General features: G+C 51.9%; 1 long non-coding RNA gene across 1 annotated transcript in view; it reads right to left on the bottom strand.

Annotated features, from left to right (window-relative positions):
• Positions 1 to 16,100, bottom strand: part of LOC146798029 (uncharacterized) — a 72,106-nt gene extending 56,006 nt beyond the window's left edge. The window contains exon 1 of the long non-coding RNA XR_014969091.1: positions 15,998 to 16,100. This is a non-coding gene — a long non-coding RNA (uncharacterized LOC146798029). The remainder of the gene's footprint in view (positions 1 to 15,997) is intronic.
• Positions 16,101 to 16,531: the final 431 nt, after the last annotated feature.

Here is a 16,531-nt window from a genome sequence, read left to right as displayed (position 1 = left end):
CAGTGAAATATTGTAGATTTTACTGCGTCACTTTTACGAGGCTTTCCCGCGTGGGAACCCCCGCCCTGCATACATTACATTACATTGACGCAGGTATAATGTGACGCAGGGCTTTACAACATGACGCATCTCCCTAGATGTGTCATGTTGTAAATGGGCCGCAATGTGGCACATTGTTTACGCCGCCGCTGCGTCACAAAAAATGACGCAACGGAGGCGCGAAAGTGTCACAAAGGGGTTGTAAATCTGCCCCAACAAATCTAAAGAGACGGTAAATTGATTTTAGTGACATGCAAAGTTGTGCATTATTTCTCTCGTGAACTTACACTCATGTTTGCAAATACTACGATAAATACCATTAGTTCACAAACTTCTCAGCCTCTGGTTTTTTATTTTAAAATCGGAACTTATACAGGCCTTTTAATTTGTTTCAGGATGCAACGATCACCAACATCTATTTATTTTCAAAAGCCGCGAGGAAAATTGTTTCAAATTTAACCCTGAAGAAGACAGCACATTGGTACACAGCGCTTATTGGAATTTGTGATGAAAAGTTGCCACTTTGCGTGGGGTTGGGGGTACATCAGATGTAAACATAACAAGCATTTACAATGCAATGGTCTCGGCATTGGTAAAGTTAGAGCTATTGGCATTGCTCATGACATTATTTTTGTTTATGTTTTGGTTTTTAAAACATTTAAAGAAACTGCATTGTTATTTACAATGTCAATAGCTTAATCACTCTCAAATGCGAGACCTATTGCATTTGCACCCACACACAGAGCCACCTACACACACACTGATTAAGCTATTGACATTGTAAATAACAATGCCGTTTCTCTACATGTTTTAAAAACAAAAAACCCCAAAAATAATGTCATGAGCAATGCCAATAGCTCTAACTTTAACAATGCCGAGACCGTTGCATTGTAAATGCTTGTTTAAAGGGGCCAGCCAAAGCAGAGAAAACACAGTTCTCTTTACCCGGTAATGCATCGCTAACCATTACCAGCAGCAGACATCTGGAACGTTCCTTTGTTTTATGCTGTCTGCTTGGGCTTTGAGTGCATTGTGACATCATGGCCCCTTTAACGTTATCACAGGTAAAAGGGTAGCGCCTAGTGCCTGTGGCTTCAGTGTAACTTGCTAGCTGAGGGTGTACTCGGTCTGGTTTTATCCAATCTGAGAAAGGACTTGTTTTTTAAACTAACGTGCCACGTTGAACGCATCCAATTGGCAAACAGCCTACTTATTCATGTGCGATTGTATTTGAACATCAACAGAACCACTGAGTCTGCCAATTACATCAAGGTAGAGCAGCGACGGCTCGCACACCCACCTCGAGCACTACATTTTGACAATTTTGATAAAACAGCCAACCGAGCAAAATACTCACTTCCTGTGAATCCGTGTTTTTTTTCCTTGATACGCCACTTACGCCCATTATTTTCTTTTAAATCCCGGAGATGTTACCACCCGCCTGCGCAGCTGCACTGTAGAGTTTCACTGCAGTGTAGTGAAACTTGCTCTGACAAAGGCATCATGGCTCACTCTGCCCAAACATGTCCAGCTTTCTGTGAGAACCGTCAACATTGCTGGTTCTCAGGTAGAAGTGCACATGGTACAGGCGAACAGGAGCCAGGTTGGATTTTCTGAAAATGCGTTTTTTTTTCTTTCAGAAAATGCTTAAGTACTGCGAAGTTTCGCCGAGTGGCAATATTTCAAGATCCCGCAGGGTCATGCGAGCAGGCTGCCACATCAAAGAGCTGCGGCAGGACCCTGTATTGTTTACAAAATCTGCAAAATTGTGAAAAGTCCTCGACGCTGAACAATCATAATGCTGACATTCTGGGTTTCTACCGGGATGTAGGTTTCGCAACAGAAGAGTAACCCGAAAACTGCCATGGGCCTAAACAACACACCACTGCCTTTCTCCGAGGCAGAGCAGAAATGCCTCGGAGAAACGCAGTGTCCTTTTCGGATTCGGGGGCGTGTTTTGCTGTTATCTCCTCCTGCCATTGGCTGGAGGAGATAATTAGACTTTCTGCAAAAAACACGCCCCCCGATCCGAAAAGGACGGGGCCTGATCGGAGTGACGGGACCTCTTCTCCAATTGCTGGCCAGCATTGAAGAGGCCAGCCAATGGAGAAGAGGGGCGGGTTCAAGCCCCTCTTCTCCAAGTCATTAAATCTCGGATCGAGACTGCGCAAGCGCAGCCTTCGAGCCGAGACCTAATAAAAGCACCAAAGCTGCAAACTCCACAAGCTACAGTCAGGCTTATAATTGACCTCAGTGAAATTTCAGGTGTGCAATATAAACTTTGCACACCCATGGTGAATTTGTGCCTGTGCCTACTCCACTTCCGTAAGCTTTTGTGAAAATTTGAAAATTTCACTACGTTTAAAAAGTGGTTGAATAAATTCTCATGAGGTTATGTTTAGCATGGGAAAAGCTCAGCAACACTTTCTTTCCCATAAATGCAGGAAAAAATGCTATACGAAAACCTTTGATTGTAGGTAACTCTGACACCCCATACAGCTGGGAAAGTGCATGGATTTGCAACTTTGTGAAGTGCAAAAGTTATGCACTTCACCCAAGACTGCTGGCAGAATTACAACTTTACTCACTTCTTCCAAAAACTTCCCCTCATTCAGGAAATCAATAATTGCTCCCTTAGACAGCAAAACCTTTTATTTACAGTGTTGCAGAGGCTCGTGACTGCGCCATGAAGCATCGTATAAAAAGTCAATTACAATCAGTTTTTTCCCAGCCTAGCGTCAGGGCTCCTTCCGAGGCGCAGCAAAGCATTTTACATAAAACATTTTTGTTGGAGCAGGAGCATCTCATACACAAAGTGGTGTACATAAAGATAATGCAAAATCTGGAACTCCATCCCTGCCCATATCAGGACTATACCTTCCTTTATAAAATTCAAAAGACTCCTAAAAGACCTCTACCTCAACCGTGCCTTCCCAAACTGAAATCTGAAACACACAAGCCTGCACTCTGCAGCCACCAGGCAATGCTCCACCACTCCCTACCTCATCCCCGCTCCCTAACCCCCTCCTCGTACACCGCCTCTCGGAGGAAGATGTAGCCCAAGACTTTGTGCACGCATTGAGACTACCTCTGGACCTCTCTACCTCAATGACGCACCTCGGACACTCAGCACACCGGGACTTTTGAACACTTATGTTTACCTTTGTCTCTTTTATGTGATTTTTCACCTATCTGCTGTAAAGCGCTCCAATACCTTCGGGTCTGGCCAGCGCTATATGAAACCTCTTAAATAAATAATAGTGTGGTCCAGTTGATAACATATTGCAGAAAGAAGTAATGGAGCAGCGGGAGGGTAAATGGAATGGTGGAGGCATACTGTTGAGGCAATGCTAGCATATTGAAAGGGGAGACATATTTTATTTATAGTTTGTATTGATTACAACATACATGTATAGATTTCTGGTTCTTATTCTATATACTATACATCAGTCTTCTACCTCTAAGGTCTACTGGATCAACCTGTACCTAGTACACTTTTGGACACCACCAGACACTGACCAATGTTTTCCCATATTCTCACACATATTTACAATCTGAGGCACAGTGAAAAAGCAATTTGCCAATAAAATACTTTTTTGGGGGTAAGTGCTAAAGCTTAGATTTGGGCCTGTATCCCCAGAGTCCAAGATAGCAATTTCTATTTCAGTTGCCCCTTATCGCCCCATCGGGCAATCCTATGGGGTGGTGGGGGAATGGGCAAAGAATCATCTAGCTTTGGCCACGGCCAAAGGTGCCTTGACTGCCCCCTTCAGGGCACCAAGAGGCCACATAAAATTATAGACCAGTGCCTGTATGAAATGCAATAACGACAGACTCGTAGGACCTTATTAAGAGAGGGCTTAAGTTTTGCCACCCCTGTGCAAGCACATGAATGAGCTTGGGTCAGAATTACTAGATGTGTGGAGTTTGCTGCACCCAAAATTCATCAGGTGTGATAAAGTCTGCGCGATTTATTAAATTTCGAGAGACCAACCCTACATGAATATAACAGGGGGGGAAAGTATGGTATTTACCAGACCTTGTGGAGTTTGGTGCAGCATCTGCATGCATGTTATTCCCCAGGATCTCGGATAGGGCAATTTTTGTTGCATCTAATTAATTGATAATCCTTAGGAATCAGGTTTTATTATGTCCGATAAATAGCACCTACCCCTCCAACGCACTTGTAATCCGGGCCTTATTTCTATGAGGCAATAAGAAGAGCCTGCATTAGATGACTCTTGTGCATTGATTGCAAGCGGGCCTGTAAATTCTGATCTTTCACAAACCTCTGTTTCCTCAAGGATGGGAATTCTGAGATTTGCAGAAATTACCTTGCCCCTAAATCTTTTCCCTAACGACAGTTCAGATTTACCCAAATTTACCAGTCGAAATGGGTGTTAGATCCTGAGAAATGCAGAATTTGGTGCAGAACTATTAAGTTCTAAAGTAGTTTGTTTTTTCTATTTCCAAAGTGCTCGAACATCATTCCTTGGCTCAGAGCAGACTGCGTTTCCTGTGATGCAGTGCTCTTTAAGGAAAAACATAATTTTGATATTTTTTGGGGGATATTCAGATACTTTCGAGTTTGATACAAAGAGAGAGGGAAACTGTTCTATTAATTTGGAGCAGGAACTGTAAAGAGTGACATCCCATCCTCTGTGCGCGGAGGTTAGGAATGGGCATTCAGTTAGAAGTATAAACTGCTTTTCAAGGGACATGAGTTGATTCTCTTCTTCCAAGGCTAACAAAAGATGCCAAAAATGTTTTGATTATCTGTCCATGTGTCTTTAACACAATAGTTACGCACAAAAAGCCTCCTTGCCTCTCTTTTTTTCTGGATGAGATGTCCTTTCTCCCCAGATACCTTGGAGATCAGTGCAAAGGATCAATGAATTTCACTTTAGGCAGGGCTTTAAGTGGGCTGAAAAAACTGGGGGTCTCTCAAAGGGGCGTGGTCAATGTATTTAAGGGTGTGGCTTAAAAACAAGAAAGCTCAAAATCTGTGCTTAGCATAGAGTGCCACCCAACTGGTATTTTGTTGCCAATGCATTCAGATATATAGTACACCTAAAGCAAGCCAGGACTATTGGTTTTGTCAATGGTTGTTAGTTGCACAGGAAGAAAAAGCAGCAACTATCGCTTCATTGTATATAATATTGAAAATGCTTCAGTTCTGAAATGATGAGACTGTGAAGGAACTATAACGAGTCTCTTTGAAGTTACATCAAAGGCAGTGAAGAGTGGTACTGCTGCTAAGATTTCTTTTTCACCCTGAGGGTGAGGGCAAAAATGGAGAGCCTGATAGCGCCCTGTCCCAGCAACTGCTTTTTAGAACTGCCGGTGCTGAGCACTGACAGGACCCGGCCCACTTAAAGCCCTGACTTTAGGACAGACTTTACCAATGTTGAGATGCCTGTACCAGGTGCCTATGTGAAACAGAAGGTGAGGATTTGACTCTAACTGTGGGAGATGCGGGGAGGGATGTGTGTGCATTTGTGAGTTCATGTGTAAGTGTATCTGCATGCATGTCTGCCCTCAAAATATAAGAGCCAGGTTTTAGTACCAAGCTCACGTTCCTGCCTTCATCTTGCCTTGATGGGGATGGGAGTTTGTCTCCTGTCCTCAAGATTGACATCTAGCTGCTACAGTCATCTGTTCCAACAGACATGTGGGGTCAGGGAGGAAGATGTCTGAGCTCTGGTCCGTTGAGCACCCCAAATGTGCTGCAAAAAGCGACAGCACCCATTGGGCCTACACGACTTTGTCCTAACCGGAGTAGTTACCACGCCTTAGGTCATGCCTAGAACTCCGGAAATCTGGACGAGATCTGGGTGGAGTGGAATTGTGCTAAATGGGGTGTCATAGCTCTGCGGGGAGTAATGCTCCCTCAAAACCTGCTGATTTTGTTCCCTCTTAAATCCAACCATCCAGAGAAATGAGGGGTTGAACCTGGCTGCCACCGCTCTTCTTTCCTTCAACTCTTACTTCAAGCTACGCAAGTATTAGCATCAATTAGGAACCGCGAGCGACAGGACGGACGGGTCCCTATTACTTGTTGTACTCTACGTGTGTACAGTATCCTTGTGTGTGTGCAGTGTCTTTGTTAGAGCTGCGTTTGATTTATTTATTATTCAAAACAATCATATATGATATGTCTTGTTACTAACCCCAAACCCCATCCTAAAACATATTTGGGGAGTCAGATGCCTCAACTTAATCCCAGGGCTGTGTTGTCAGTACTGTGTTAGGCAACCCGGATGTCAGAGTAAAATGAGATAGGTTATAATCAGAGGGTTCCTCTGATGTCTGCTTCAAGGTGACTATACTGGCTATTTGTGTAGCAAGCATTCTACCCTGATATTTAGTTCTCCTGCCACAGCCATCACAATGACTCACAGATCAAAATATTAAATCCAACCAACCAGTTGATCCCAGAGAAAGAAGTATCACACACATAGACCAGAAAGTCAACAGACATATTGCACTGAATAACCAAGTGCAGATACAGAAGACAAACAAGCATTTGCAATGCAATAGGTCTCACATTTATGAGAGTTTGAGCTAGTGGTATTGTAAATGACAATGCCTTTTATTTATGTGTTGTTTGTAAAACAAATAAATAAAAGGCCTTGTCATTTAGAATGCCAATAGCTTAAACTATCGCAAATGCCAGAACTATTGCATTGAAAATGTGTGCTGTAAAATTTTAAAAAGCGTTAGGAGAGAGCGTGTCCAACAGCACGCAGGACAAAGAGGGTACTAAGGAGGGACTACTAAGCCTTTTGACCAATGAACAGACACAGTTTACAGTGGACAATGACACAAGCCCATTGTTGGAGCCGGCCTCGTGGCGTGGTCCTGTTCCCCCTCGCTAAGCCCCACGAGGTCCCATGCACCTCGGGGCTCCTCCATTTTGGATTATACGTCCCTCCACGTGACCACCGACGTGACCCCGCTCCACCCGGCCTCGGTCCCAGCGGGGTCCGACATCGAGGCGCCAACCCCTGGCCCGGGGGATACCACGTGAACCCTTCCCACTCCCGTCGGAGGGCAGTATCGATGGGACCCCCAACCGTCCTTCCACACCTAGGTGCGATCGCCCCACAGCTCTCTGGGGCCTGGCGCCTCTCCTGCTGGGCGTCTGGCCGCTTCCTACCCGGCCTCTCTGCCCCCCCCCGGGCGCAAGGGTCCGGACATCAAAGGGCTCCAGTCCTATATCTGGGGCGACCAGGCAACAAGACAACAGTTGTATCCCGGAGTCAAGAGCCCTGCTGATCGGATCGCGGCTGACCCTACGGAGAAAGACTCATCCTGAAACTACACCCTGAGCCCTGCTGACGACGTCGCGGCTCCACCGTGCTTAAAGACCTTCACGAACCTTTGGGGCCCTGCTGACGCTGTCGCGGCCCGACCTTGTTGAACTTACCATCAGAGCCCAGCTGACCTCGTCGCGGCTCGACTAAAGCGGACCTACCACCGGAGCCCTGCTGACTGCGTCGCGGCTCGACCCAAGCGGAACTACCACCCGAGCCCTGCAGACGCCGTCGCGGCTCTCCCCGTCCGAGCTACTTCGAGATCAGCACGCAAGGTCTGGCGCAGAGCCTCCCCGTACCTGGCTGGTACTGAGACTGACCCGCTACCCTATCCCCCTAAAGACATTGAGACTCTTTTTGGATCACTCGATCCCCCTGTAAATATTGAATGTGCTACCTTTGATAAAGAACCAAGATAAGCAACCGACACAGAGTCCTGTGTGGTGGGGTTCCTGGGCTTAGTACGATCTCAGGAGAAGGACCTCTCCTAAGAGGCTTCTCAGCGGCGCTCGGCTATAACTTTGCGGAAGGGAGGGTGCTGGAGCAGTCCCCCCGACTCCCCGGTGGTCCTCCCTCCAACATTTAGTGGCCAGCGACGGGATCCGAGCCAGACGCAATCGTACAAGCAAAGTAACGCAACCACTACCTAACCAGACAGAAAGAAGGGAACCATGAACGTCCAAGAAGCAACCATTGCCGCAACCTTCCAACTGGAAAAGCTGGAAGAATACGCCCACAAAGAACTGAAGCAATTCTGCAAGGACAAAGGGATCCCAACCACAGGATTGGGCACCAAGGAAGAAATGCAGAAAGCCCTGAAAACCTGGGCAGAATCCGAGACCACTCCCCCCCGAGCTGAAGGAACCGCGGCCCGGGGCGGAAACCGGCCACCGACCATAACCCCGACAGATGGGGGATGAAGCATCCTGGAAGCCGGCCTGTCCCACGAGGAGATGCAAGAACGGGAGAGGGTCCGGACACACGAAATGGACCTCGCCCGACTCCGGCTGGACGGCGAACTCCTGCTGGCAGAGAAAAAACTAGCCTTGGAGCAACTCCGGCTGCAGGAGGAAATCGAAGAAAAGAAACGGCAGCGAGAACTAGAAGAGAAACGGCTAACCCTCGAGCACGAGAGGGGCCTCAAGGCACTCGAACTGAAATCCAAAACGGGGGAGACCGGCACCCCCAGGGCCCGGGACGCTCTGCCACCAACCGAGCCGAAGGTTCATATCCCCAAGGATGTCGTCAAGGAATACTACAAAAACGACGACATCCAGCAGTGGTTCCGAGCCTACGAGGTAGCCATGATCTCCCATCGGGTACCCCGGAAGGATTGGGGTGCCGGCCTATGGGGGAGGTTCCTCAGCGAGGGCCGGGATACCCTGCTGCAACTCCCCGACGCGGTGATGACCTCATACGACCACATGAAAGAAGCCCTACTCACACGCTACGGACTATCAGCCGAGATGTACCGGCAGCGCTTCCGGGACTGTAAGAAGCTCCCCGGCACCACATGGGTCGAATACGTGGACTTCTTCAGCCGGGCCTTTGAAGGATGGATAAAAGGGAGCAAGGTCACCTCGTACAACGAACTGTTCGACCTCATTGTCTGGGAGCACCTCGCCAACAACTGCTTTGTGGAACTAAGGCAACACCTCCTGGACAGTAAGCTGACCGAGCCCCGGAAGCTCACCGCCGAAGCCGACCGCTGGGTCAGCACCCGGGTCCCCCGGAACCCCGTGGGGGACTACCAACGGAGTACCACGGGACCTCCTCGCCAGCGGGGCGGAGGAGGGGGGTCCCACCGCAGTCGAGACTTCCCGACCGGACCGCCCAGAAGCCCGCCACGAGGCCAAGCCGCCAACCACACGTCCCCGACCCTGGTCCGACGGGGGACCCCCATCGCCAGGCCTGGACCCCGACCAACAGTGACCTGCTTCGGCTGCCAACAGACCGGCCACTATGCGAGCGACCCGGCCTGCCCTGTGAACCGGCGGAGCGGGACCGCTGGGCCCCCTCCCCGCCAAATAGCCGCCGCAGCCCTGGGGGAAGGAGAGGAAGAGGAGGAAAACCGCGAGGACGGGTCTCCTGAGTGGGAACCAGCTGCCATGTCACTCGTATGCCTGGGCCCCCGAGAAATGGTGCCCCGGGCTGCCATCCCAAGCAACACCCAGAAGTACCAGCAGTGGGTCACCATCAATGGACAACGGGCCGAAGCTCTCCGGGACACCGGGGCCAGCGTGACCGCTGTCCGCTGCCACCTGGTGGCCCCCGAACAAATCCTGCCGCATGTCCTATGCCCTGTCCGGACCGCGGACAACACCGAAAGCATGTGCCGGATGGCCAGGATCCCCTTCGAGTGGGGGGGAGTGTCAGGCACCCTCAAAGTAACTGTCCGCGACAACGCCCCGGTGGACTGCCTCCTGGGGAATGACCTAGAGAGCTCCCCCTGGGCCCAGGTGGAGCGCCGAGAGCATCTGGGGATGCTAGGGCTGCCCGAGTGGGCCTGCGCCACCACCCGGTCCATGACCACCCAACCTGCCGCTGCCGCGGCCCCCGACGAGCCTACGGGCCCAGAACTACCACCCTCCTCCGGCACGGAGGAACCTGACGATGAGGCTGGGCCATCCGAACTTCTTCCCGACGAGGCCGCCTCCCTCAGCGAGATCCCCGAGCTGGCCCAGTGGCGCCACGACGGGGGCCCCACCCGCGAACAATTCCAGCAAGAGCAAAAGGCCTGCCCATCCCTCGAGGGGGCCCGACAGCAAGCGGCCGCCCAGGCCTCGGGGGACCCCACAGGAACCCACTGGATCTATTGGGACAATGACTTATTGTATAGCGAGCAGAAAGTCGCCGAACTGGGAGCCGGCCGGGTGTTGGTGGTTCCCCTCCGATTCCGAGAGTTCCTCCTGAACTTGGCGCATGACGTGCCCCTCGCCGGACACCTTGGGCGAGACAAAACTTACAGCCGCCTAGTGACCCATTTCTATTGGCCCCGAATGCGGAGAGACGTGGACCATCACTGCCGGTCCTGCCAGACCTGCCAGGCTAGTGGAAAGACTGGGGGGCGAGTTAAGGCCCCCCTCCAACCATTTCCAGCCATCCACACCCCGTTCGAACGAGTAGGGATCGACATCGTGGGGCCCCTCGACCCCCGGACCGCCCTGGGACACCACTTCATCCTGGTACTGGTCGACCACGCCACCCGGTACCCCGAGGCCATCCCACTCCGCACCGTGACCGCTCCAGTGGTGGGCCGGGCCCTGATGGGCATCTTCTCCAGAGTGGGGTTCCCCAGAAAAGTGGTGAGCGACAGGGGTACGAACTTTATTTCAAAATACATGAAATCCCTCTGGCAACAATGTGGGGTCACCTACAAATTCACCACCCCTTACCACCCCCAGGGGAACGGACTGGTCGAGCGGTTCAACAGAACCCTGAAGGGAATGATCAAGGGTCTGGAAGAGCCCCTGAGGAGGAGATGGGACGTCCTGCTGCCCTGCCTCCTGTTCGCCTATCGAGAGATACCACAGAAATCCCTGGGCTTCAGCCCCTTCGAACTATTGTATGGGCACCCCGTCCGAGGGCCCCTCAGCCTGGTCAAGGAGGGCTGGGAGGCGAACGTCCAAGATGCCCCCCCGACGTCTACCGGTACCTCCTGACCCTGCGGAACCAGACTCGGAAGTTCCGGGCCCTGGCAGAAGCCAACCTCGAAGCCAGCCAAGAAGACATGAAACGCTGGTATGACGAAAATGCCTCGACCATCGAGTTCGAGCCGGGCCAGCAAGTCTGGGTCATGTCGCCCGTGGACCCCTGTGCCCTGCAGGACAAGTGGACCGGGCCCTTCAAGGTGGTTGAGAGGAAGAGCCCCGTCACCTACCTGGTCGACATGGAGTCCCCGAGGAACCCCCTCCGGGTCCTACACGCCAACTGGCTCAACCCCCACTTTGCCCGAACTGAACTAAGCTTGCTGCTGGCTACCGACGACGGGGGCGAAAGCGACTCCGAGCCCCTGCCAGACCTCCTGGGGTCCTCGGGCCAAGACGGCTCCCTGGAAGGCGTCCACCTCTCCACCACCCTGACCCCAGAACAGCGCCATGACTGCCGAAAGCTGCTGCAACCCTTCGCGGCCCTCTTCTCTCTCACGCCCGGGGTGACCCCCTGGTGCGTCCACGACGTGGACACCGGGGACAGCCCCCCGGTGCGGCACCGCGCCTACAGAGTACCCGACCGAGTCCGAGCCTGCATACAGTCCGAGGTCTCCAAGATGCTCGCCCTCGGAGTCATCGAGCCATCAGACAGCCCGTGGGCCAGCCCAGTGGTCTTGGTGCCGAAGGCCGCTGCCCCCGGCACCTCTCCGGAACTCAGATTTTGTGTAGACTACCGGGGCCTGAACGCAGTCACCAAGACCGATGCCCACCCCCTGCCACGGGCAGACGAGCTGATCGATCGCTTAGGGGCCGCTCACTACCTAAGCACCTTTGATCTCACCGCTGGGTACTGGCAGATCAAGCTCACTCCCGGCGCCCAGGAACGATCCGCCTTTTCCACCCCCGATGGGCACTACCACTTTCGGGTGATGCCCTTCGGTATGAAGAACACCCCAGCGACCTTCCAGAGGCTGGTGAACAAGGTCCTGGCCGGGCTAGAAGCTTTCAGCGCGGCCTACCTCGACGACATTGCCGTCTTCAGCAACCACTGGGCCGCGCACCTAGGACACCTCAGAGAAGTCCTGGCCGCTCTCCAAAGGGCCGGCCTCACAATTAAGGCCAGCAAATGCCAGATCGGTCAAGGATCTGTGACCTATCTGGGCCACCAGGTGGGGAGTGGCCAGGTGGCGCCCCTCCAGTTAAAGGTCGATGCCATCCAGGCGTGGGAGCCCCCCGCAACCCAAACCGCTGTCCGGGCCTTCTTAGGCCTCACAGGCTACTACCGGCGATTTATTAAAGATTATGGCAGCATTGTGGGGCCCCTTACGGAGCTCTCTTCCAAGAAACAGCCCAAGGCGGTGCACTGGACGCCCCGCTGTCAGACCGCTTTTGAAGCCCTCAAGGCGGCCATGTGTGCTGCCCATGTGCTACAGGCCCCTGACTACAGCAAGGAATTTGTGGTTCAGACCGATGCATCGGAGTACGGGGTCGGGGCGGTCCTCTCCCAGATGGACGCTGAGGGCCTCGACCGACCGGTGGCCTTTATCAGCCGCCGACTGCTGCCACGAGAACAGAGGTGGAGCACCATCGAGCTGGAAGCCTTCGCTGTGGTATGGGCTCTCAAAAAGCTCCGGCCCTACCTTTTCGGCACCCACTTCAGAGTCCAAACTGACCACCGGCCCTTGCGGTGGCTAATGCAAATGCGGGGCGAGAACCCCAAGCTGTTGCGATGGTCCATCTCGCTGCAAGGGATGGACTTCACCGTGGAGCACCGGCCCGGCAACGACCACGCCAATGCTGACGGCCTGTCCAGATTCTTCCGCCTCGGCGAGGAGAACCCCCAAGGAGATGGGTGACTCTCCCTGCCTTCAGCTGGGGGGGACGCATGTTGGAGCCGGCCTCGTGGCGTGGTCCTGTTCCCCCTCGCTAAGCCGCACGAGGTCCCATGCACCTCGGGGCTCCTCCATTTTGGATTATACGTCCCTCCACGTGACCACCGACGTGACCCCGCTCCACCCGGCCTCGGTCCCAGCGGGGTCCGACATCGAGGCGCCAACCCCTGGCCCGGGGGATACCACGTGAACCCTTCCCACTCCCGGCGGAGGGCATTATCGATGGGACCCCCAACCGTCCTTCCACGCCTAGGTGCGATCGCCCCACAGCTCTCTGGGGCCTGGCGCCTCTCCTGCTGGGCGTCTGGCCGCTTCCTACCCAGCCTCTCCGCCCCCCCCGGGCGCAAGGGTCCGGACATCAAAGGGCTCCAGTCCTATATCTGGGGCGACCCGGCAACAAGACAACAGTTGTATCCCGGAGTCAAGAGCCCTGCTGATCGGATCGCGGCTGACCCTACGGAGAAAGACTCATCCTGAAACTACACCCTGAGCCCTGCTGACGACGTCGCGGCTCCACCGTGCTTAAAGACCTTCACGAACCTTTGGGGCCCTGCTGACGCTGTCGCGGCCCGACCTTGTTGAACTTACCATCAGAGCCCAGCTGACCTCGTCGCGGCTCGACTAAAGCGGACCTACCACCGGAGCCCTGCTGACTGCGTTGCGGCTCGACCCAAGCGGAACTACCACCCGAGCCCTGCAGACGCAGTCGCGGCTCTCCTCGTCCGAGCTACTTCGAGATCAGCACGCAAGGTCTGGCGCAGAGCCTCCCCGTACCTGGCTGGTACTGAGACTGACCCGCTACCCTATCCCCCTAAAGACATTGAGACTCTTTTTGGATCACTCGATCCCCCTGTAAATATTGAATGTGCTACCTTTGATAAAGAACCAAGATAAGCAACCGATACAGAGTCCTGTGTGGTGGGGTTCCTGGGCTTAGTACGATCTCAGGAGAAGGACCTCTCCTAAGAGGCTTCTCAGCGGCGCTCGGCTATAACTTTGCGGAAGGGAGGGTGCTGGAGCAGTCCCCCCGACTCCCCGGTGGTCCTCCCTCCAACACCCATGAAAAATGTGGGCGGACAGTGGGCGGAGCTTCAAGTCCCAACCTCAATACAGCATGCTTCACAGAGCAGCGCATGCGCTGCCCAGGCTCGACCTAAAAATGCAGGAGCTCACACATTGGTTCACTCTTTCACTACAAAGGAATCACGGCTACCCCTCTATCTTGTGAAGTGGGAAAGAGAGTATGGAAAGTCTCCTAACTTGCAGGTGTTGCCTGTTTTATTGCAGAGCCACAAGGGGTCTCTAAGCAATGTTCAGTAGTGGCCAAATCATCCAGCGAGCAATAGGCAGAAGAATGTATTAATCCTCTCATAAAGGACTTATCAAGAGTTTTATAGCTGTTTTGGGGCAAAGTCACAGACGGGCATGTGGTGCCAAATTGGCCACTAGAAAGGATTTAACTGAGTTAGTTGTACCAGTTTGTTCAATTGAGAGGTGGACTAGACGTAAATTAAAAAAGTGTATGCTTCCAAAACACTGAAGTACTGAATGTCAAAATTTTTAATTTTCCTGGTTGCTTTTCTTTAAAAGGTAGAACCGAGGATTATGTCCTCTGCAGGGTCCATTCACCAACTGGTGCAGATCGGTCGGCTCTATGAGTGATTTAGTGACTACACTGCACAAATGTTTTCTGGCCTCACCTAAAATGGTGCCAAGAAGTCACAGTCATGTGGCCAGAAGTCATCAGGCTGTGCTCACACTCTGGGAATTAGTAGAACTGCGAAGGAACAGGTTTAAACAAGCATTTGCAATGCAATAGGTCTCGCATTTACGCGAGTTTAAAATATTGGCATTGCAAATGACATTGCCAATAGCTTAAACTTGCGTAAATGCGAGATCTATTGCATTGCCAATGTTTGATTAACTTTAAAACTGAGCGCGGCGCCACTTCAAGGACACCGTGCTCGTTTTTTTTTTTACACTGAGCGCGGTGTCTCAGAAGTGGACGCCGCACTCAACATGAAAGATAAATAAAATTAAAATTGATCGCAGTGTCCCTAAAGTGGGTTCCGCAATCATTATGCAAATTCCCAAAAAAGTAGCCGCCATTGTCCCCATCAGTGGCAATAACAAAAATAGTGCTCACTCCCTAGATAAAGCAGGCCGTGTAACAAGCCAAGTAAAAGGTCCAGTCGTTATGGGCCGTAACAGATGGAAAAAAGGCAGTGCCAAGGCGGGCCTAACAAGCCCATTTACGAATCAGAAGCCACCATTTAAGAAGAACAATGACACAAAGCCAATGACAAATATGGGCGGAAAGTGGGCAGGGCTGCTAGTGCATACCATAATACAGCATGCCTCGCAGAGCGAGCAGTGTATGCGCGCTGCCACTGGGCTCTACCTAAAAATGACAATTTGAATATGACAGTTGCTCCATGAGTATTCTGTCTAAGTGGTTCAATAAAGGAGGGAATAGGCGCAGATGTCGTAGGGTTCTAAAAAACATAGGGAGAATGTTTTCTCTTTTAATGTTATTTCTGAAGGTGACATTTGTGTGAAGTGGCTTTTTCCTGCCCAGGACTCCGCCGGCTGAAAAACCTTCCAGTTCCCATTGTAGGTGTGGAGATGTATGCAGTTTTCAGACAAGCAGTACCGTGTATGTGTATTGAGGGAAAGCATGGACCTGGGCTGGTGGCCTTGGGCCTGACAGTTCGGGTCTGCTCTAGTTCTTTGGCTACATTCATGCAAACCGCCATTTTATTTGCTGCCTCAGACAGTCTTGGTCCTTCCAGATTTTTGTTGTGCAGTGCACAGGTAATAAAGTAAAATTTCTTTTTTATTAGGGATGTACAGATGCTAGCGATTAACCACAGAAAGGATTGGGTGTGGGACACAAAATGGATGTTAGTGTATGTTTTACTTTGTTATCCAGATGGGCCATTTTAGGGTAACCTGGTGCTTGCAGTAAGATGCATATCTTGATAGTGAGCCGCGAGGCTCTTACCTTCACTGTGAATGATTTTAAGACCAGCAACAGCATATCCATCACCCCCTCAGTCAGAGGGGTTAGTCCCGCACTCCCTAGACCCACCTAGCATACCTCGCATTCCAGACCGCGCGCCTCACGGAGAAGGAAACAAGAAGCGCGGTGTCTGCTCAGGCAAGCGGGCCCTCCAGATGTCCGGGGGAGGCTTCCGTAGTGCTGCTCGGAGAGAGATCCGTCAGGGCGGAGGACTGTAAGAGGTTATATCTGGAGGGCGAACCCAGGGGCAAGGGAGGGGTGCGCACCGTGCGCTAGATATGGGGTCACTCTTATCGCAGGCGGCAATCTCAGAGGAAGATTAGCGCTGGCAGGAGTTTCCTGCTAACCCTGGGGTAACCCTGACCTGCTGGTCGGAGCAGCATTGATCAATTGGATAGGTTGTAGACCGAAAAAAACAGGGACAGGGCAGGAAAGGTCCTTGTGTACCAATTAAACCCACTACCATCTACTACAAGGCCAAAACCAAAATTATAGAATACCAGATTGTTTTTTTATTTTTGCATGACCGAAAAAAACAGGGACAGGGCAGGAAAGGTCCTTGTGTACCAAATTAAGCCCACTACCATCTACTACAGAACCAAAATTAAAATT

Source organism: Triturus cristatus, chromosome 9, assembly GCF_964204655.1.
Source record: "Triturus cristatus chromosome 9, aTriCri1.1, whole genome shotgun sequence".
NCBI classification, from domain to species: Eukaryota; Metazoa; Chordata; class Amphibia; order Caudata; family Salamandridae; genus Triturus; species Triturus cristatus.
This window is presented reverse-complemented; position numbering and strand designations above follow the sequence as displayed.